Source organism: Microcaecilia unicolor, chromosome 5, assembly GCF_901765095.1.
Source record: "Microcaecilia unicolor chromosome 5, aMicUni1.1, whole genome shotgun sequence".
Classification (NCBI taxonomy): domain Eukaryota; kingdom Metazoa; phylum Chordata; class Amphibia; order Gymnophiona; family Siphonopidae; genus Microcaecilia; species Microcaecilia unicolor.
In genome coordinates, this window is record NC_044035.1 from 189,514,070 (window position 1) to 189,538,611 (window position 24,542).

Below are 24,542 nucleotides of genomic sequence, written 5' to 3' on the forward strand. Positions count from 1 at the left end.
TTGTGACGACGCCCCACTCCATCCTTGGTCTGCTCGAGAGCCATGGGCCCTGATGGATGACTAACTCCCGACTGGTTAAGTACCAAGCCCTCCTATGTGAAAACCCGAAGGTGCAGATCCAGGACACCACCAACCTGAACCCTGCTACCCTTCTCCCTGTTCCTGAACCACCACTCCATGACTGTGAGGAGGTAATGGGCACCGTACACTCTAGCAGACCCGACCTTAAAGACCAACCCTGGCAAGGGGGAGTCACCTTGTTCACAGACGGAAGCAGCCAAGTGATCGAAGGAACTCGGAGAGCTGGCTATGCTGTTGTATCCGAAGATCATGTCATTGAGGCAATGGCCCTGCCTCCCAGGACATCAGCCCAGAAGGCCGAGCTGATCGCTCTCACCAGGGCCCTCCTGTGGGCAGAAGGGAAAATTGTAAACATTTACACCAACTCAAAATACGCCTTCCTCACCCTTCAGGTACACGGAGCCTTGTACAAAGAGAGAGGATTCTTAACAGCCGAGGGCAAGGGACTCGCAAACGCCACTGAAATCTGCCAGCTACTCAAGGCTGTATGGAAGCCAAAGAAGGTAGCTTTGATGCACTGCAGGGCTCATACAGGCCGGACAGACCCCATTGCCCGGGGGAATCAGCGGGCAGATGATGCGGCCAAGAAGGCGAGTCAACTCCCTTATTCCTCTGACCCCGTACTCGTCGTCCATCTCCCAACAGAGGCACCCATCTATGCCCCACAAGAAACCGAATGGGCCCGACAGGAGGGCTTGGAATCGCGCAATGGGTGGTGGCTGCTACAGGATGGCCGAATATGGATACCCGAAACCCTGGCCTGGACAGTGGTCAGGGAAGCCCACAACCGGACCTACCTGGGCAGAGATGCCTTGGGACGCCTGCTCAAAAAGACTTACTATATCAACAAACTATCCCTCTGGACCAAGAACGCTTCCAGTAGGTGCACGACTTGTGCCCGGAACAACCCACGGACAGGACCAGGCCCTGCTCCCGGTAACATCCTGCGAGGCACCAGCCCTTTTCAAGTCTGCCAAATTGACTTCACGCACATGACCCCGGCCCGAGGCTATAAAGCTGTCCTCGTAGCAGTGTGTACGTATACCGGATGGACTGAAGCCATGCCTACCAGGACGGAGATGGCTAAAGAAGTCACTTCTTTACTTGTTCACCACATTCTGCCGAGATACGGCCTCCCCAAACAGATCAACTCCGATAACGGCCCTGCCTTTGCCAGTGAAGTGACCCAGCAACTCAGTACAAGGTTGGGCCTCAACTGGAAGCTGCATTGCGCTTGGAGACCCCAGAGCAGCGGGGCCGTGGAGAGAGTCAACCGATCCCTGAAGAACCAGCTAGCTAAACTATGCCAGGAAGCCAAAGCCAAATGGCCCGACCTGCTCCCACTAGCCTTGCTGCACCTTAGGTGCACGCCCAAAGCCACCGGCCTCACCCCTTATGAAATGATGTACGCCAGGCCACCACCTCTGCCTTCCTTCCCAGACTCCCTACAGACTCAGGGTGAGAGTTCCCTAGTAAAGCAGATGAAGGCCCTACGCGATGTAGTGCAGGAGATCCAACAGTACACTGAGAGTGTAGGCCCCTTAGTCCTCACTACCCCTACACACCAGTTTCGGGTGGGAGATGATGTATGGGTAAAAGAGTGGGATGAGTCCAACTGCCTGAAACCTAAATGGAAGGGACCCTTTCTTGTCCTCCTAACCACCCCGACCGCTGTTAAAATTGCAGGAAGTCCAGCTTGGATACACTGGACCAGGCTGAAACCAGCTGCAAGAACAGACAGCCCGCCCGGAAGGTGGACAACCCATAGCCACCCAGACGCTCCACTGCGACTAACCCTAAAGAGGAGGTGAACCAGATCCATGCCCAGTCAGATACTCAGCCCCTGGAAATTCTGTGCTCTCGGCCTGCTGATCATCGGAGCTGCCATACTGAGCCTCGTCCTCTTCCTACTGCAACAACTCGGATACCTTTCCCAGCAACCATGATACTCGCTCTGGTCTGCGTCTTCAGCTTCAGTCCAGCCCCTGTGGGGACAACTGCTCATAGCTCGAATTGTTCCGAGTGCCTGCGACTGTTGCGTCACCGAACGGCTGAAGGATACAACCTTACCACCACACTCATCCACCAGTTCCTTCCCCCGGAGAAGGCCTGCAACCCCATTGTTCCCTGTGATATCACCACACCGGATGGCCCTCAGCAACTTCACCGATGCCTCCAAAAGAACCTCACTATTTGTCACAGCCCGGTCAAACCAAGATATGTAAATGTCACCATCTATGTTGGCCTGCCCACCCTGTACGGCTCCCCCCCAGACATCGGAGGCGGAGTCCTCCGCTACATCTCCTCAAGGACCTTGGCCGAAGGCCCCCGAATCCTGACCCTGTGGTTTGACCTCTGCAGTGCTCTTGATAAACACCCTTTTTCATGGAAGTGTGGGTCCACTTCCTGGCGAAAGGCCTACACCCAGAACCACAAGTGGGTTTGTGAACAATACCTGGTCCGGAGCATACCCAATGCAAACGTATGGTGGCCGTGTGGGGGCAAAGGCTGGGGGGTGGTGTGCGACAATATGGGGTGAGGCTACCCTGGATGCTCGTACCTTGGCACCCTCCGCCGGGGCCCCGGTAACTTCATCTCCATCGACTGGGATATTATCCGCCCCACCAATCAGATGTCCCGCTCTTGGGGTATGGGCATCGACGGTACCGGATCTGACCCTATGTCCTACATCACTATCGTCCAGCGGACCGAGGTCAGACCCTCCATCCACTACCAAACCACTGTCGTGGGATTCCAGGAGGTATATGATGAGATTGCCCGTGCTGAGATGGTGGCCACCAAGTTCCCTGTTTCACCCGAAGCCCAGAACATGTTCCTGAACCTGGCCGAAAACATCGCCCTATCACTCGGAGTCTCGAACTGTTTCATGTGTGGTGGCACTGATATGGGGGAGCAATGGCCGTGGGAAGCCAAGGAGATCACCCAGCACATGTGGGATGCCCTGAATTCCACTAATATCACCTTTCCTCACCGGCCCCGCCCCTATGAGTGGGCGTTGAGAACGAACATTATAGGCACCCTGTGTGCCAGTCGAGCCCCCGGGAAACGGTACAATGTCCCCGTCGGTGACTCGGCCTGCACGAGAGTTATCCTATACAACGGTAGCTCAACCACCTGGTGGGCAGACAGACAACCAGCCTATGCCGACACCTTGATGGACTGAACCTACCTTGAACAATACCTGGACACATGGGGGTAACGACTCCTTCAGGTGGGTGGCCCCAGAGGGATACTACTATATATGCAACCGAAGAGCATACGAGCAGCTCCCGGCCCGCTGGTATGGTACCTGTCTCCTGGGCACAGTACGACCCAGTATCTTCCTCCTACCCCTCTGGGTGGGTGAAACGTTAGGTATTCCCATCTATGTGGAACAGGGGCACAGGACTAGAAAGAAGCGATGTACCCGAGAAATCAAGGTCCAGATAGGCGATTGGAAGGACGCCGAATGGCCGCCAGAGCGCATAATCCACTACTACGGGCCAGCCACTTGGGCTGAGGACGGAACTTATGGATACAGGACCCCCATCTATATGCTGAACCGCATCATTCGCTTGCAGACAGTGCTCGAAATGCTCACGAATGACTCTGCCATGGCACTCAACATCTTGGCCAAACAGAACAACAAACTGATTACCGCGGTCTACCAGAACCGCCTAGCCCTTGATTACCTGCTGGTACAGGAAGGAGGGGTGTGCGGGAAGTTCAACCTCAGTAACTGCTGCCTGCAGATTGACGATCAAAGTCATGTCATCAAAGAGATAACCGATCGGATAGTAAAGCTGGCCCATGTCCCGGTACAGACCTGGAACAGTGCCTGGGACTGGACTTCTTCCCTCACCGACTGGCTGCCCAGTTCAGGAGGACTGAAGGGCATCCTTGTCATGGTGGGCTTGTTCCTATTGTCTTGCTTACTAATTCCCTTGTCTCTTCCCTTGATTTTCCGGTGTCTTCGTTCTACCATGGAAACCATTGCCGACTGCCGTGCAGCAGCTCAGATAATGGCCCTACAGACGTACTCCCCCATACCGCAGTCCGACCTTGATGAAGCTGAAGTTTCTTCCTCCGAGGCAGCTTAACAGCCAACATATCTCTTGTGACAGCAAAGTCCGGCTAAAAAGGGGGGGGGGGGACTCCAATAGGGACCCTCCGTCTCAAAACCGGCGAAGAAACCAACGGCTGCGCAGGGGATTAGGGCCCTCTTGTTGCCTCCTTATGCTAACTCTCCCTGTCTCTCTCTTCCTTTTCAGTTACCTTTGGAAGTGATACTCTCCACCTGAGCAGTTGGTCAAGTATCAAAAGGGGGGAATTGTAGGAGTGCCCACAGGATCAGACCTGCCAAAGCACTGGATCGGGACTGCCTAAAGGACTGTGATTATTTGCCAAAGGACTCTGTCTTCTTTATGAAAGCTTCAAAAACTGGACTTTTACATTCTCTTGCATTGTGCCTTAACCACCGACTGTCAGCTCATGCTTACAAGATGCAAAAGTAGCAGAAAGAACCGTTTGGCCTAACAGGATGCAGGTGCAGTAGATAACAGCTTGTAACACTTAGCAACCAAGGCTTGAGAAAAGGAGCAGCCTGCACATAGACGCCACATGAATAGAAGATAGCTTGGGAGTGTCGCAACCCCCACCCTGCATCTCTGAGCCTTAAGCTCTGTTGAGCCTTATCAACCCTGTGAAAGAAGCATTGTGTGTGTGTGTGTGTGTGTGTGTGTGTGTGTGTGTGCTAGAACAGGGCGATAAGTTTCGTTTCCTTTGCCAGTATCATTTCAGTGTTATGACGTGTGTATGTACTGTAAGAACAATGGGAACAGAGTATTATCATAGGTTTGGTCATGTTTAATTTCAGGTGGCGTTGAGACATCCAGACAGCAATGTCAGACAAGCACGCTGAAACTTTGGTTTGGATGCAAGGTGAGATATCAGGGGTAGAAAGGTAGATTTGGGAGTCATCAGCATAGAGATGGTAGGAAAAGCAATGGGATGAAATTAATGAACCATGGGAACAAGTGTAGATAGAAAAGAGGAGGGGACCAAGAACAGAAGAAAGGGAGTGTTGATGCCCCTGTATAAGTCGTTGGTGAGGCCCCATCTGGAATATTGTGTTCAGTTTAGTTTTGGAGGCCGTATCTTGCTAAGGATGTAAAAAGAATCGAAGCAGTGCAAAGAAAAGCTACGAGAATGGTATGGGATTTGTGTTACAAGACGTATGAGGAGAGACTTGCTGACCTGAACATATATACCCTGGAGGAAAGGAGAAACAGGGGTGATATGATACAGACGTTCAAATATTTGAAAGGTATTAATCCGCAAACTAACCTTTTCCGGAGATACGAAGGCAGTAGAACGAGAGGACATGAAATGAGATTGAAGGGGGGCAGACTCAAGAAAAATGTCAGGAAGTATTTTTTCACGGAGAGAGTGGTGGATGCTTGGAATGCCCTCCCACGGGAGGTGGTGGAGATGAAAACGGTAAAGGAATTCAAACATGCGTGGGATAAACATAAAGGAATCCTGTTCAGAAGAAATGGATCCTCAGGAGCATAGCCGAGATTGGATAACAGAGCCGGTAGTGGGAGGCGGGGCTGGTGGTTGGGAGGCGGGGATAGTGCTGGGCAGACTTATACGGTCTGTGCCAGAGCCGATGGTGGGAGGCGGGGATAGTGCTGGGCAGACTTGTACGGTCTGTGCCAGAGCCGATGGTGGGAGGCGAGGATAGTGCTGGGCAGATTTGTACGGTCTGTGCCCTGAAAAAGACAGGTACAAATCAAGGTAAGGTATACACAAAAAGTGGCACATTTCTTGGGCAGACTGGATGGACCATGCGGGTCTTGTTCTGCTGTCATCTACTATGTTACTATGAGGGGCATAATCAAACGGCGCCGGCGAAATCAATCGCCGGTGATCTATTTTGGCGGCGCCGCAACAGCTGGCAGGAACCGTATTATCGAAAAAGATGGCCAGCCAACTTTTGTTTCGATAATACGGTTGGAGCCGGCCAAATGCCACAGATCGCCGGGTTTGAGATGGCCGACTGTTTTTCAGCGATAATGGAAACTGGAACCAGCCATCACAAACCCGGCCAAATCCAAGGCATTTGGCCGTGGGAGGGGCCAGCATTCATAGTGCACTGGTACTTCTGGATGTTTAGATCTTGCTGATCAGTTATGTTATGACTTACTTGTTCAGGAGTGCTGTATTTTGTGATACTGTTTTGAGAAATGTTCAAGAAAGACTTCATCCAAATGAAAAAAGTCCCTGCCGTGCATTTTCCCTTGATGGCCGTCCCTGACGTGCACTTCCCTTAATAGCCGTCTTTCTCTCCGAAAGTGCACTTCTCTTAATGGCTGTCTTTCTCCCTGAACAGGGAAATCAAAAGCTTTTGCACATTGTTTTTTTTTTTGTAGTAACAGTGGGATTTGAACCAGCCACCTCTGCATTACAAGACCAGTGATGTAACCACTTGGCCACAGCTCCACTTACTTGGGTGTCCCTCCCTTTTGATTATACCTCTCCAGGTCTCTCTTAGCCACTCACAGACAGCTTAACGCACTGTGATTGGCTGAGAAAAACCTGAAGGGGTATAATCAAAAGGGAGGGACAGTCAACTAAGTGGAGCTGTGGCCAAGTGGTTACATCATGGCTCTTGTAATGCAGAGGTGGCTGGTTCAAATCACACTGTTACTACTGCAAAAACTGTTTTGATTTCCCTGTTTGGGGAGAAAGCCGGCCATTAAGAGAAGTGCACTTTCGGAGAGAAAGACGGCTATTAAGGGAAGTGCACTTCAGGGACGGCCATCAAGGGAAAATGAACGGCAGGGACTTTTTAAAATTTGTATGAAGTCTTTCTTGAACATTTCTCAAAACAGTATCACAAAATACAGCACTCCAGAACAAGTAAGTCATAACATAATTGATCAGCAAGATCCTTTTTTTTTTTTTTTTACGAGCTGTCCGACTGGCTTCCCCTCCTAGGAAGGAAATGTTTTAAAGTTTTTTTTTGGGTGGGAGGGGGTTGGTGACCACTGGAGGAGTATGGGGAGGTCATCCCCGATTCCTTCAGGTGGTCATCTGGTCAGTTTGGGCATCTTTTTGAGACTTGGTCGTGAAAATAAATAGACCAAGTAAAACTGGCCAAATGCTCGTCATCGTCGGTTGTCTTTTTTCCATTATCAGCTGAAGCCGGTCATCTCGTAAGCACACCCACATCCCGCCTTCACTACCCTGCCGACACGCCCCCTTGAAGTTTAGCCGCCTCCGTGACGGAATGCCGGCGAGTGTGTCCAAAAATCGGCTTTCGATTATACCGATTTGGCCGGTTTTAGGAGATGGCCGGCCATCTCCCGATTTGTGTCGGAAGATCGCTGGCGATCTCTTTCGAAAATAAGCCTGTATGTAACCCTGAGGTATGCTGACAGGCAGAGGGATAGAAGTAGAAGAGGATCCACCAGAGTGAACACTGAAGGTGCAGAGGGAGAGGTAGGAAGAGAACCAGGAAAGGACAGAGCCCTGGAATCCAAGTGAGGACAGGGTATCGAGGAGTATGCTGTGATCGACAGTGTCAAAAGCAGCGGAAAGATCAAGAAGAATGAGGATGGAATAAAGACCTCTGGATTTAGCCAGTAATAGGTCATTGGAGACTTTAGTAAGCGCAGTATTGGTTGAGTGGAGAGGGCGAAAACCAGATTGTAGTGGGTCAAGAATAGCATGTGAGGAGAGAAAATCAAGGCAGCGGTGGTGAACAGCACGCTCAAGTAATTTGGAGAGAAAAGGGAGGAGGGAGATGGGTCGGTAATTAGAGGGACAAGTAGGGTCGAGTGAAGGCTTCTTAAGGAGAGGTGTGACCACAGCATGTTTAAAGGCAGTAGGGACAGTTGCAATGGAAAGTGAGAGGTTGAGAATGTGACAGATAAAAGGAATAAGAGCAGGTGAGATGGCATTAAGAAGGTGGGTGGGAATGGGATCAGAGGAACAGGTGGTACATTTTGAGGACGAAAGGAGAAGTGTAGTTTCCTTTATAGTAACTTCAGGAAAGGAGGAAAAGGAATGAGGGGAAGGAGAGAGAGGAGAATGGACTAGTGGAGGGAGAGGTGGCGAGGTAGAGAATTCAAGGTTTATCTTTTGAACCTTGTCGTGAAAGAATTCAGCAAGGGTCTGAGGAGATAATGAAGGGGGAGTTGGGGGAGGGGGCACCTTGAGGAGAGAGTTCAATGTGGTGAAGAGAAGTCGAGGGTTAGAGCCAAGAGAGTTGGTCAGTTGGATATAATAATCCTGTTTGGCGCGTAAAAGAGCAGATTGGAAGGAGGTCAGCATGAACTTAAAGTGTAAGAAATCAGCAAGGGCCCAAGAGTTCCACCAGAGGCGTTCGGCGGAGCGGGTACAGGAACGTAGGTAGCGGATATTAGAAGTCAGCCAAGGTTGGGGTTTTGTACGCCTTATAGGGCGGGTCATCAAAGGTGCAAGAGTGTCTAAGGCAGAGGATAGAGTATTGTTGTAAGAAGAAACAGCCTCGTTGACAGACGTGGATGGTGCCACAGTAGAGAGGAGGTTTGAAACATGGGAGGATAGAGATGAAGGGTCAATATCGTGAAGATTCCTAGATAAATTAGATAAGATAGGATGGGACTGGGAGGGAAGAGATTTAAGTGTGTAAGTTATAAGATGGTGATCAGAGAGGGGAAGATCAGAGGCAAGGAAACTAGAGGGTGAACAGTTGGAGGAGAAGATGAGATCAAGACAGTGACCATTTTGATGAGTGGGGGAGGTGGAGCATTACCTCTTGGTAGTTCTTAATGTGACCTATTTTTCTTTTTTCAGTGGCCCTTGGCCTTTGCCATCCTTAATAATTAGGATATACAGACCTTATACATCAGATCACTTGTAACATCCTGGCATCTTTCCTTTTGCTCTTTGTATACAGATTTTTTATATTTGTTGATTTTTCAATCCTCATTACATTATATATTGACTAGTAAAAAAGGCCCGTTTCTGACACAAATGAAACGGGCGCTAGCAAGGTTTTCCTCGGAGTGTGTATGTTTGAGAGAGAGAGTGTGTGTGAGAGATGGAGTGTGTGTGTCATAGAGAGAATGAAAGAGAGTCAGAGACAGCGTGTGTGTGCGTTTGTGAGAGAGAGAGAGTGTGAGAGAGACAGAGTGTCTGTGTGTGTATGTGAGAGACAGTGAGTGTGAGCCCCCAACCCCCTCTCGCAGGGCCCCCCTCCCCACCCCAACCTCTCTGGTCTCAGGACCCCCTCCCCACCTCCCTCTCCCCTGCCCTGCCTCCAGCCATCCATGTCCAGCGACCCTCCTCTCCCCCTGCCCCCCCTCCAGCTACCCATGTCCAGCAACTCTCCCCCACCCTCGACGCATCAAACCCCCTCGCCACCCGCAAATGCCCAAGTCTTACAATGCAGTCTCTGCAGCCGCTCCTCCTCTCGCCTGTCACGTCACTGCACTCCTCAGGGGTCTTACTCCAGGGGCAGTGACGTGGAGGTGAGAGGAGGAGCGGCTGCAGAGACTGCGTTGTAATGTAATGGTATCAGTTTATTACTGAAATATGTAGCATATTTGCTGGATTATATATACACCAATATATTTGTGTATCTTTTAAAAATATATATTTGTGCAGCTTTTAGAGAATAGTTTCATTTCAAGCCCCTCTCTCTCCATTCCTTTTTCTGGGAACTTCTCAGAGCAGGGATAGTTAATTATAAACACTTAACAAACACAAAAGAGCTTCCTCTGCCCTCCCACCTAACAAAAGATGGACTAAGGTGGGCACCTGAATAAAACAAAGAACTCAGAGGAAGCATAAACAGGACATTTGCTTGTCAAAGGTATACCTGCCCCTCCCATCAGCTTTCAGACATGTGCAGAAAGGAAGGACTTGTAATGTGTATCTGCCCCAGAGACTGAGCAGGACATCAAAAGAAAATCCAGACTGTAAGTCTCGTGATGTCATAAGACATGAGACCAACTCAGGGGTCGTGTGCAGACATGAGACCAAGATACCACAATGCTTTGCAAATGCCCAAGGGTCGTGTGGAAACCAGGACAAAGATCCACATGGCATATCCTCCTGCAGCTTGCAAGATATAAAAGGACAAGCTGTTTCCCAAGAGTCAGATTCTCATCAACTGCCAGCAACTCAGATTCTCTTCAGCTGCAGAAGCCCTCCTGTCCTCAACATGTGCTCATCAATCAGCTGGACCACAGCATGCTTGTAACAAGGACTTGTAAGTTAACCTACCTGCTACTTTGTTCTATTTTAAGCACAGATTACCTGTAAAGATTTCTTAAAACCTACCTCTCGTGTGCAATTGTATATTAAATCAACCTTTATGAAGCTAAAAATACGGTCTCTTTGTGTTCTGAGTATATTGAAGCTATATATACTTAATTTATTTAATTTATTGCAATTATCACCTTTGGTGATTGGTAGAGAAATTAATATCCTAAAACTTATAAATACAGCACCTGCTCTTAAATTATAAACAGTGGCGAGTTGCTCTAGAGCTATTTTCCCCAAAATAAATCATTTCTTGTAACAGTAAGACTCGGGCATTTGCGAATGATTTGGGCTGGGTTTAAAAACATTTATCGCTTCTTTTCTTATTGTAGCGGCCACTGCTGCTCAACAGGAGAAGCAGCAGCAGCCGGACAGCGTTACTACTGGCATCTGCGGGTGGCGATGGGGTTTAATGCACCGGGGGGTGGGGGGATGTGCTTGGGGGGGGGATTGGGTGATGCGCCGAGGGGGGGGGGGTTCTGTGGTGCCATGCTTGTAGTTTTTTGATGCGTCAGTGGCAGGGAGCGGCGCACTGACTTACTCCTCCGCGTGTTTCCCTACTCCTCCCCCTGCCTGGGAATCAGCTGTTAGTGACGTCATCCTGGCTACGGACTCTAGCTCAGAAACTCCAGGAGCCACGGACACAGGCAGTCCCACATTAGAACGTTGGTGGTGAGAATTATTATATAGGATGGGTTGTATTTAATTGTATTATAGAGAGATACCGACCTCATTACTTTTAAAATTAATATATGGATTGTTTTTTAATAATATATGGATTGTTTCCTGCGTTTATCTCTCTCTTATTCTCATATCATATTTATTCTCTCTGTACCTCTCATTTCTTAACAATATTTTTTTATTATTTTTTAAAATTATTTTTGTATTTGTATTTATTAGCATTTTTATGTTTTGTAATTGTTTTATATGTTTATGTATTTTTAGATACATTGACTCCTGAGGCAGGCATTTCATTGCCAAACATGATTCTGTATCGAGTCTTCATGTATTCTGATTTTCAATAAACCTACTGCAATAAACCTCTGGATATTCTGTCCTTATTGGTCGGTTTACGTTCCTTCCCTACTCTTTGGTTTTCTCTGTGACGTTCATAGGGAAACAGCCTCTCTTGTTGTGTTATTTTTGAACCTGATCTGTTTTTTCCATTTACAGGACCCAGACTTTCCCCTCCCCGTCTCAAACAACCTGAAAATTCTAGGAGTTACGATTGATCGAAATCTCACACTTGAAAATCACGTGAAGAATACAACTAAGAAAATGTTTCACTCCATGTGCAAACTCAAAAGAGTAAAACCCTTCTTCCCAAGGGCCATCTTTCGGAACCTGGTACAGTCATTGGTATTAAGTCACCTGGACTATTGCAATGCACTTTACGCTGGCTGTAAAGAACAGACCATCAAGAAACTTCAAACAGCCCAGAATACCGCAGCCAGACTCATATTTGGAAAAACAAAATATGAAAGTGCAAAACCCCTAAGAAAGAATCTACACTGGCTCCCTCTTAAAGAATGTATCACGTTCAAGATCTGCACAATTGTTCATAAAATCATTTACGGAGATGCCCCGACTTACATGCTAGACCTCGTGGACCTACCACCCAGAAATGCTAAAAGATCTTCCCGAACCTTTCTTAACATACACTTCCCTAGCTGTAAAGGATTAAAAAACAAACTAACGCACGCGACCAGCTTTTCCTATATGAGTACGCATCTATGGAATGCACTTCCAACTCACTTGAAAATGATCAACGAATTAAGTAACTTCCGCAAATCTCTGAAAACCTATCTCTTTAATAAGGCCTACCACGAAAACCCATAACTAACCAAACCACAACACCTATCCACCTTTATCAGAATGTATCTTTCTATAACTGCTTGACCAATTCCTCTTGTTAACCTTAACTTCTTTGTAACACCAATTGTATTCTCGACCCTGGTATGGCGACACCATATGAGGTCTTTGTAAGCCACATTGAGCCTGCAAATAGGTGGAAAAATGTGGGATACAAGTGCAATAAATAAATACATAAATAATAAAATTGGTCTTACTTCCCAAACTCTGAATCTGCCATCAAAGCTCACTTCAGTTATGAGGTCATTTAAGTTTTGCTTTAATTGAATTTCATCCTTTTTCTATATAGTGATCCTCTGTGTTTAATCCATGCATTCTTGAATTCCATCACCATTTTTGTCATCACAACCTCCTGCAGGAGGGCATTCCAGGCATCCACCAACCTTTCTGTGAAAAAGACAAGATATGGGATCCATATCCCTCAACAACAGATTGGACACAAGAGCGACCACCACCTCAGAAACAACTTTGGAATCAATTCCAGTTCAGAGCATGAGGGAGGGGCAGACCCTTTGCCAGGAGGACCCTAGGCAGGTTCCCCCCATCACATTACAATCAAAAACCACACTATCACAAGCACAGTTGGAAGTAGAAATTCTAGTATATAATCTTGCAATGTTTCTGATCTCCAGTGTAAAGTTCTACATTAAGGAGTTGTCTTTCATTCCCACCACTAGATATAATGCTCTTCAAACCCAGATTCATTTGTTTAAGTTTTCAAGGAAACTTCATATAATTCACAACTTTTCTAAGAACACAACAACATCTACAGATATTTTAGTTGTGAAGAAACCTTCTAAAGGATACCCCAAGGTTAGACAGAGCCACTTATTCATACCTTTATGGAATGCGTACAATGCGATATCTCGTGTTTAGAGAAAAAGAAGAGACAAAGATTTTACAATTTATCAAGAGATGAAAAGGAAACAGTATATGCCCTGTCAAACAATCGTGCCATTGTCATAAAAGCAGCTGATAAAGGTGGAGGGATCGTTGTACAAGATAGAGTGGATTATGTGGCAGAGATTAAGAGGTATTTAGATGACAGACGATACTATTCTATTCTAGACACAGATCCTACCATTGCCATACAAAGGGACATAGAAGAAATTGTCTCACTAGCATCGTCCAGAGGGTTTCTAACAACCAAACAAAATATTTTCTTACTGTGAAGCATCCAGTTATACCTACGATATACAGTATATTAATCCTTGGTTTTATGTCATGCTTTACAAATATCATATAGATTTATTTTTATCTCTGATCTTGATTCTTCTTTTTGTTCCCCTTCTGTTCCTGCCTTTATGACTTGTTTTACTGCCTCTGATTTTCAGCGCTTCTTTTTCCCATTTTTGCTTGTTATGTTGAGCCCTTTTATTATTATATATTCTTCTTGGTTTCATTTTTGTTTTTTCTTCCTTTTGGCAAGCAACAGTCTTATTCATTTAGGTATTTTCCATTTTCATTTTGAGTTCCCGTGGTTGGAATGTTTCCATGTGCATGAGAGACTCATAAATATGCATATAAAGCCCATTTAAAAAGACTCGTCATTGATATGGCTCCTTTCCTGACATTTAGCTGATGCCTTCGGGTAATGCTGTGTGTTTGAATTTCCTCCTGGTAAGTGTCTAATCCTTCACTTTGCCACCTTTGCGATTATAGAGAGGGTTATGAGCATTTTTTTTGACATTGTATCCTGTTACCGCTTGACATTGGTCCTTAACAGCCTGTTTACTTTAATTTCTTTAAACCAAGATTTTGGCGCCTTTTTAGCACTTGCATAGGTCCTACTTTTACCATTCTATGAGTCAGTTCTTCCAGGTTTCTTTCATTGCTTCACTGATGTTTGCTCCCTGTTGCACCTAGGACTAGGTTTACGTTTTTTTCATTTTGTACTTGTTTTTGATTTTGCACTTGGTAATTTTAGAGTTTCTAACTTGTAGCGACCAGGGCCAGTCTTAGCAATTGTGGAGCTCTGTGCAGACCAGTTCGGTGGGGCCCCCCACCCCACCTAGCCCTGCCCCATCTATCCCCACCCATTGTTGACAAGGTACATTTTAAACATTTTTTAACATTTCAAATAAAGACAAATCAAGCAAAACTTGTACAGAAAAACTAATTCAAATATGCACAATACTATCATAGGAAACCTTTGGGTTTAAAAAGCAAAACCATGTGCATGTAAAGACTGGATAAATGAATTAAAACAAATGCCCTTAATATGTAGTACTTGGTAGCAATAACGAAACCGTGATTAAACATTCACATAGCAAGCAGCCTGAGCCAACAGATTTATTTTTCACTGAACATAATTAACTTTGTATGAACTTGGCTGCTAATAGTGTGCTGAACTGGACAATTCTGGCACACTAAGACTGACTCTGGACAGTTCTGCATGAAGGAAACCCTTCCCTCATTAATCAATATGTTCTCATAAGTACATAAGTAATGCCATACTGAGAAAAGACCAAAGGTCCATCGAGCCCAGCATCCTGTCCCCGACAGCGGCCAATCCAGGTCAAGGGCACCTGGCAAGCTACCCAAATGTACAAACATTTTATACATGTTATTCCTGAAATTGTGGATTTTTCCCAAGTCCATTTAGTAGCGGTCTATGGACTTGTCCTTTAGGAAACCGTCCAACCCCTTTTTAAACTCTGCCAAGCTAACCGCCTTCACTACGTTCTCTGGCAACGAATTCCAGAGTTTAATTACGCGTTGGGTGAAGAAAAAGTTTCTCTTATTTGTTTTAAATTTACTACACTGTAGTTTCATCGCATGCCCCCTAGTCCTAGTATTTTTGGAAAGCGTGAACAGACGCTTCACATCCACCTGTTCCACTCCACTCATTATTTTATATACCTCTATCATGTCTCCCCTCAGCCGTCTCTTCTCCAAGCTGAAAAGCCCTAGTCTCCTTAGTCTTTCTTCATAGGGAAGTCGCCCATCCCTGCTATCATTTTCGTCACTCTTCGCTACACCTTTTCCAATTCTACTATATCTTTCTTGAGATGCAGCAACTAGAATTGAACATAATATTCAAGGTGCGGTCGCACCATGGAGCGATACAACGGCATTATAACATCCTCACACCTGTTCTCCATACCTTTCCTAATTACCCAACATTCTCTGTGAAACAGTAATAATAATAATGATTTTAAAAAACATGTGCATTTTTATAATATACCACTGTATTCCACAAAGCAAAAGGAGTAAGTTCCCACATGCCATCTTTTTTTCTTTTGATGTAGGCACGGGAGAAAAAAAAAGATTTTAAATGCTCCCAGGTTTCAATCTAAGTAATTCATGTTTAATGTGGGATAAAATGCCATAAATAAGTAAATACATAGAAAAGAACTCTGAATGTTGAGCATTTAATTCTCATAACATGATGTCTGTTTAGTGGCCCTTTACCAGGAGAAAAAATATCTCTGCATGAATATAATACTACAAGGGTGTCCCTTTAACCAGCTCCTCCAAATGACACTAATATTACCTTGATTTGTTTTTACTGTATCCTCCTCACCCACCTACCTACCTATTCCACACCTCCTCCCCGCTCCCCTGAGCTGCAGAGTGCCCTCCCGGCACCTACCTGAAGCCACCCTGGTGGTGTAGTGGAGTCTTCGGGGCAGGAAAGATCCCCAGTGTTTCCTGCCTACTGCCGGCACTGATCCTCTTGCTGCTGCATCTTCTTTAAAATGGTTGCCGAGACTTCCAACTCATGGCCCCGCTGGAACTCTCAGCAGCCATTTTTAAAGAGCGATGAGGCAACAAGGCTTCAGTGCCTGCAGCGGACTGGAAAGACAAGGGATCTTTCCTGTCCCAAAGACTCTACACCACCAGGGCTGCCTCGGGTATGTGCCGGGAGGGCACCCTGCAGCTCGGGGGAGGGGAGGCAAGGAGTCAGATCGTGGCAGTGGGGGAGCAGGAGGGAGCGCCGCAGGGCCCCTGGAGGCATGGGGCCCTGTGCAACTGCTCCTCTCGTCCATGCCTAAGACCGGCCCTGGTAGCGACAGTACATTATTTATTTCAAAAATCACGTTGTCGTCATAATTGGTGCAGATCAGGATTTTTTTTCTTTTGTCTCATTATAGTTTAAGTCTCGTCACCTTTGTTCTTTTTGGTAATCCTCGGACTAAATAGTCTTCCTCGGTTTGGACTTATGGTTTTGCATTATACTGGAGGCACCCTGGCAAGTAGTTCCATCAGTTCATCCTTGCGTTTGTTTGGCTGACATTTTTCCAGCTTCTAGTTCCTTTATGGAATGCCAGGTGATTAAAGCAGGATGCTTTTTATGTCAGGAAGTGCAGTACAGTCGCACATGGCTTATACATACTTTTTTGCATATGGTTTCCAGTTACACTGCCTTTCTTATACCTAAGCCATTATATATATATATATATATATACATACACTAGTAAAAAAGGCCCGTTTCTGAACGAAATGAAACGGGCGCTAGGAAAATGATTTTGTAATTGCAATTATGTTGTTAAGGGAACCATTACCATAAATCATGGTATATAATGAGTTATATCGTGTTTTATAGAAACTTCTATGTATAGTATTTTTAAAAAACTGAGAGTAAACAGACTGTACATAACTTTTATTGCAAATATAATGCTGTTTTAGATTTTTAAAATTTCTTTATAAACGATATTTTTGGTATAAACTTTGTCACAATGAGGGAAAAGCTTTCCTTGTTCTGGACCATCTATAACTTTAACAATTGCATCAGAAGACTTACGAACTCGAGAAAATGCAACATACAGTTGTCCATGTGTAAACACTGGTTCTGGTAGGAAAATGCCAACTTTTTCAAATGTTTGTCCTTGTGACTTATTAATTGTCATTGCAAAAGCCAATTTCACAGGGAATTGTTTTCTACATAATGTAAATGGGAGGTCAGTGTTAGATGGTGCTAATTCAATACGTGGGATAAAAACAGTACTGCCTGCATTTGACCCAGTAATTACTTGACTAATAATGAGGTTAGGTTTCAAGTCTTTCACTATTAAGCGAGTTCTGTTACATAAACCTTGCTTGGTATTTGAATTCCTCAGTAGGATAATTATGGCTTTAATTTTTAAATGCAGTTTATGGCAAGGCATGCCAGAGTTTGTTCGTGAAGGAACTCTACAGGATATAACTGTGATTCCTCATCATTGGAGTCATGAATAGTTTTGGAACTTAAATAAGTAATTGATTGACCTACTAAAATATTAAGAATGGCGTCATTTATCTTGTCAACATGTGAATTTTTTGGACAAAGAATAGCCTTTTCAGCAAAGTTGGAAACTGTATCTGTGGTAATTTTGTCCCCATAAGTAATGCCACACTGGGAAACGACCAAAGGTCCATCGAGCCCAGCATCCTGTCCATGACAGCGGCCAATCCAGGCCAAGGGCACCTGGCAAGCTTCCCAAACGTACAAACATTCTATACATGTTATTCCTGGAATTGTGGATTTTTCCCGTCCGTTTAGTAGTGGTTTATGGACTTCTCCTTTAGGAAACCGTCTAACCCCTTTTTAAACTCTGCCAATCTAACCGCCTTCACCACGTTCTCTGGCAACGAATTCCAGAGTTTAATTATACATTGGGTGAAGAAAAGTTTTCTCCTATTTGTTTTAAATTTACTACACTGTAGTTTCATCGCATGCCCCCTAGTCCTAGTATTTTTGGAAAGCGTGAACAGATGCTTCACATCCACCTGTTCCACTCCACTCATTATTTTATATACCTCTATCATGTCTCCCCTCAGCCGTCTCTTCTCCAAGCTGAAAAGCCCTAGCCTCCTTAGTCTTTTTTCATAGGGAAGTCGTCCCATCCCCGCTATCATTTTAGTTGTCCTTCGCTGCACCTTTTCCAATTCTACTATATCTTTCTTTAGATGTGGCGACCAGAATTGAACACAGTACTCAAGGTGCGGTCGCACCATGGAGCGATACAACGACATTATAACATCCTCACACCTGTTTTCCATACCTTTCCTAATAATACCCAACATTCTATTCACTTTCCTAGCCGCAGCAGCACTCTCAGCAGAAGGTTTCAGTGTATTATCGACGACGACACCCATATCCCTTTCTTGGTCCGTAACTCCTAATGTGGAACCTTGCATGACGTAGCTATATTCGGGTTCTTTTTTCCCACATGCATCACCATGCACTTGCTCACATTAAACGTCATCTGCCATTTAGCCGCCCAGTCTCCCAGTCTCGTAAGGTCCTTCTGTAATTTTTCACAATCCTGTCATGAGTTAACGACTTTGAATAACTTTGTGTCATCAGCAAATTTAATTACCTCGCTAGTTACTCCCATCTCTAAATCATTTATAAATATGTTAAAAAGCAGCGGTCCTAGCAAGACCCCTGAGGAACCCCACTAACTACCCTTCTCCATTGTGAATACTGCCCATTTAACCCCACTCTCTGTTTCCTATCCTTCAACCAGTTTTTAATCCCCAAAAACAGCATTAACTATATCTCCCTCACAAATGTGCTTCTTTGGTATTTCTATCATATCTTTGTAACCTTCTGGGCATGGAAGATTTCCATCAGCTAAATTAATAAGCCTGTTGTTGAAATCTGTGTCTTTTGAGCGCACATTATTCTTTAATTTGAGGATTTTAAATTGTTTCCATAGTTTATTTAACTTAATGCTTGCTTCAATTATGTAAGCTCGATCACCATGTGGTACCACTGGTAGAGTTTGTCGGAAATCTCCACCAAGGAGAATTTTCCCACCAAATGGGTTTTCATTGTTCATGGTGTCTTTGAGGAGTCTATCTACAGCAGTAAGTGCCATACTTAGAGCCATGGTTGATTCATCCCAAATAATGATTTTAGCTTCTCTAATGATGGATGCATCGTTTGTTGTTAATCTGATACTTGATGTTGACGTTTCTAGTAGAGGAACAGGTAGTTTAAACTGCGAATGATAAGTGCGTCCTCCTGGAAGGAGATTTGCAGCAATTCCTGTAGAAGCAACAGGTAGTGCAGTTCCTCCATCTCCTCGAATGCTGCTCAGGATAGTGTTATACGTAAAGGTTTTTCCACTTCCACCAGGACCATCAAGGAAAAAGCACGTCTGTTTTACGTTTTTTGTATTACAGGCAGAAAGTATAGTATGTAAAGCTTCCTTTTGCTCATTGTTTAGATTTTCTACCATTGCTTGAGCTTTAAGCTTTTCATCTGCAGCTTTGAAGGCAAGTGTTGGATTGTCTAGTATCTGGATGACTGCTGGCAAACCAAACTGTTGAAGTGTTTTTCCATGTGTACTCAGAACGCCTTGGATTTTCTGAAGGCACAATTGTTCACAAACCGAGCAATCACCCTGGCATCCATGGATGTGTTGATAATCTTCTGTCATATGTATCTTGTATTTTTTGAACATTTGTAAAGCATTTGTTGGTACTGCAAAAACACAAATGTATGCAAAAAGGTGTCTGATTTGCTGTGGCATGCTGCATGTGACTGCATCGTCTAAGGTGTTTTCCCAGACACCTTCATCGTGAATGAGGCCCATTTTCTTTGCTGCATCTTTGAAACTATTATAAAGAACACCTGCAACTGTTTTTAACTCTTCAAATGACTTAGCCCCTGGTTTGTGTAGTAGAATTAACCTTAAACAATAACGCTCAGGGTCCGCAGAGAAATGAACTGCATACATTCTTCCAATTGTTTTGTCATGTCCTGCTTTTCGACGTTTCCACTTTCTGTTTTGTTGAAAGTATAGTACATGGAAATATCTACATACAGAATGTTATTTGGAAGGTTATGTTCTGTATTAAGTTTAAACCATGCTGTTAAAGTGGTGTCCCTTGTTATAGCTCTTTGTACTGCAGCCTCAACGTTATCAGGATGGAAAACAATGGTTTGTTGATCTGATAAGTGTACTTCCAACCTCTGGATAGTATGTGATTGGTGATGCATTTCACAGCCGTTTAGTCGCCATGCTACTTCAGGAGCACTAACATATCTAGAGTCAGTAAAAGTTTTAATTTCATCATGTTGTAAAGTTTCTTTCTCGGTAATAACCACATTAGCACAATCGTGTCCTTTATAGACATATTTAAATAGGTACTTGACACTTTTAACAGATGCACATACTTCTACATTTATATGGCAATTGTATTTTAAAAGTAAAAAAGGGTTAAAAGGGACAACCCAACTGTTATTTTTTTTTTTTTATAATTTTATTTATTAAATTTTTACATTTATATCCACCAACATAAATGTATTGGAAATATCAGAAATTATAACAGCTACATAATACATTATATCAAACTGATATATTAGACTTAAACATTATAATTTGTCCACAATAAAAGGTAATGGATCAAGATACTAAGAAATTTCTGCTAAGTAATATATTAACATAGTATAACTATTACTGACGGAAGGGATAAACGGATGGTCACAGCCGGCGTTAATCAGCATTAACTATGGGAGTTCTACAGGTGAAACATCTTTTTCTTTTAATTCAATTAACTCCAATAATTTCTTGGGTGTAAAAAACACAAAATTCACTTTTGCCAAGGAGACATAACATTTACATGGAAATTTCAAAATAAAAGTTCCACCTAGTTTAAGGATTCTTGATTTATACATCAAGAATTCTTTTCTCCTTTTTTGTGTAATACGCGCCATATCAGGAAAAACCTGTATCTTTTGTCCCAAGAAAAAATCATTAATATGGCGAAAATATAAGCGAAAAATGTTGTTTCTATCTGGTTCAAGAGCGAAGGTGACTAGTAATGTTGTTCTTTCGGTTATTAATTCAAGAGAACTCTCCAAGAATTCGGTCAAATTTAAATCAGACTTAGGCGCAGGTTGAGATTCTTTAGATGCCTTGATTATACCAGTTATGTACTGGGCCCTCGTTATGGGGGGATATCCCTCAACGGGTATTTCCAGTACATCGCAAAAGTATTTCTTGAGCATGTCCAGAGAGGAAATAAGAGGCGATTTGGGAAAATTCAGGAATCTTAAATTGTTCCTGCGTCCATTATTTTCAAGATATTCCAATTTTCTTTCTTGGATTTCTCTCTCTTTAATCAAATTCATAGTTAAGCTTTTTAGTTCTTCAACTTCTCCTGATATTTTAATAATTTTCACATTCTGTTCTTGAAATTGTTCAGATAAATCCTTATTAGACTTTTTTATCTCACATATTTCACCTTTAATTGAGGCATTCATTAATAATAAAGTATTATTCACACCTTGTATGGCGTCCCATAGTGTGTCTAACGACACCACTGTAGGTCTTATAATTCCTCCGGTACTCACTGCCACGATCTCCCGGGTAGGTGGAACAATATCCAGCATAGATGTTTCTTTCCCCGGGGTCGAGGTGCCCATAGGTCCTCCTTCCACAGCCAACACCGGTTTTCCATTCTCGGGTGGCTGTGAACCCATGGTCAGCAAATCGTCTCCAGGTCGCGGAGGAACAGTGTTAGAAGGAGGGCTTAACGACGCTCCTTCTATGCTGCACTCAAGGCCCAAAATGGCCGAGTCCGCCGAAGTGAACGCCCGCTCACCCAAGGCTCGAACTCCAAAGTTCTCCATTGTCAACTGGCGAGAGGTGGGTAACTGAGGCGGTATTACGGAGGAAGAAACCGCCGTCTTCCCCTTTCTCTTACCCATCGCAAAGTCGGGTAAGTGAGCCTCTGCCAGGAACGATGTTGATTCTCGGGAGCTACTGAGCCTCAACCCAACTGTTATTAATGAATTTTTCATGTAAGAGTGTACCTACACCATTATCCCCTTCTGCGATATTTAGGATAGCCGTCACAGTTCTCAATAGTTTAATTTTGGACTGGTTTTGGAAACTGTTTAGAGCATTTCCCATGAAGCATGCAGGGAAAATTTAAGTTACTGTCAGTGCATGGGCCATGTATCATATGCTTAGCATCTGTGGCATGCAGATGTGGGAAGCTGTTTGGTTCAGGAATTTCAGCACTTACGATTTTATCAATTATTTCCTTTGTTTTTGGATTGTATTCTTCTTTGAGGATAATTAATATATGAGCATGAGGTAATCCACATTTTTTAAATTCAATCACATGAATTTTTGCAAGAGGGACACCAAATATATGTTCTTTGCATATATCGTGTAGTAATTGTTTAAGTTTTAAATGAAACACCCTTGCTAATAAGTCAGGTCGAAACTCTGGTGCCTGACCTTTGTTTAGATTTTCAGTAATTTCTTCCCATCTTGGGTTGCAGGTCATAGTAATAAACAGATCTGGCTTGCCATATTTTCGAACTATTGCCATAGCATCTTGATAATTTTGATGCATATTTCTTGGGCTCCCAGGAAATGATGATGGTAAAATAAATGCCTGGCCAGGTGTGATTCCTCGATGTGCAGCTTCACTTGCAAGGTGGTCCATTAACCCAGAGTATTTTTCAACTCTTAATAGATTTTGATTTTTTCAAATATAATTTAGTCTGCTAGCCTCTGTTTTAATGTATGCATCCACAAATATTGTTGTGTAAGTTTTCCAGCACTAAGAAAAGGACTGAATTGATCTCTTATTGCGAAACGGTACCCATAGTACTGCATTTGTGTAACTCTTACTCTTGTGTTCTTGGCTTTGCGACGCAGGTGCATAATACATGTTGGTTATTTATTCAAAGGAATATGTATCCCCCAGCTCTGAACTCCATATGGAAAGAGTAATGGATAAACCATTGGTTCAAGATTGGGGTCCAACACACTGAGAAAAAGGAAACCGATATGGTTCTCCAAGCAAGTGGCTGAGAAAATAAAGGCTAAAGAGTTGGCGTTCCAGAAATACAAAAAAACTCAAGAAAAGGAACACGGGGAGGAATACCGGATGAAACTGAAAGAAGCCAAGAGAGAGATACGTCTGGAGAAAGCACAAGTGGAAGAACAAATGGCTAGAAATGTAAGAAGGGGTGACAAAAATTTCTTCAGGTATATTAGTGAAAGGAGAATGACTAAAAAGGGAATTGTGAGACTAAAAGATACTGCGAACCGCTATGTGGATAATGATGAAGAAAAAGCAAATTTGCTAAATAGATACTTTTGTTCTGTTTTCACAGAAGAAAATCCTGGAGAAGGACCGCGATGGACTGCAAAAAGTACAAATGAGAATGAAGTGGATAGAGCACCATTCATGGAAGAGAGTATATATGAACAACTTGAAAAGCTAAAGGTGGACAAAGCCATGGGGACAGGACGGGATCCACCCCAGGATATTGAGGGAGCTCAGAGAGGTTCTGGCGGGTCCTCTTAAAGATTTGCTTAATATATCCTTGCAGACGGGAGAGGTTCCAAGGGATTGGAGAACAGCGGATGTGGTCCCTCTTCACAAAAGTGGTGATAGGGAAGAAGCTGGTAAGCCTCACTTCGGTTATTGGAAAAGTAATGGAAGCGATGCTGAAGGAAAGGATAGTGAATTTCCTGGAAGACAATAAGTTGCAAGATCTGAGACAAGATGGTTTTACCAAAGGGAAATCGTGCCAAACGAATCTCATTGAATTCTTTGATTGGGTGACAGGAGAATTGAATCAGGGACGAGCTATAGACGTAATCTACTTAGATTTCAGCAAAGCTTTTGACACTGTTCCCCACAGGAGGCTCTTAAATAAACTGGATGGGCTGAAGATAGGACCCGAAGTGGTGAACTGGATTAGGAACTGGTTGACGGACAGACGCCAGAGGGTGGTGGTGAATGGAATTCGCTCGGAGGAGGGAAAGGTGAGTAGTGGAGTGCCTCAAGGATCGGTGCTGGGGCCAATTCTGTTAAATATATTTGTGAGTGACATTTTCGAAGGGTTAGAAGGTAAAGTTTGCCTATTTGCGGATGACACTAAGATCTGTAACAGAGTGGACACCCGGGAGGGAGTGGAAAACATAAAGAAGGATCTGAGGAAGCTAGAAGAATGGTCTAAGGTTTGGCAATTAAAATTCAATGCGAAGAAATGCAAAGTGATGCACTTACGGAATAGAAATCCACGGGAGACGTATGTGTTAGGCGGTGAGAGTCTGATAGCTACGGACGGGGAGAGGGATCTTGGGGTGATAGTATCTGAGGATTTGAAGGCGACAACAGTGTGACAAGGCGGTGGCCGTAGCTAGAAGTTTGTTAGGCTGTATAGAGAGAGGTGTGACCAGCAGAAGAAAGGGGGTGTTGATGCCCCTGTATAAGTTGTTGGTGAGGTCCCACCTGGAGTATTGTGTTCAGTTTTGTAGGCCTTATCTTGCTAAGGTTGTAAAAAGAATTGAAGCGGTGCAAAG

General features: G+C 44.2%; 1 protein-coding gene across 1 annotated transcript in view; it reads right to left on the reverse strand.

Annotated features, from left to right (window-relative positions):
* Positions 1–24,542, reverse strand: part of TSNAXIP1 (translin associated factor X interacting protein 1) — a 1,164,230-nt gene that overhangs the window by 358,142 nt on the left and 781,546 nt on the right. The gene's annotated exons all lie outside the window — the stretch shown is intronic.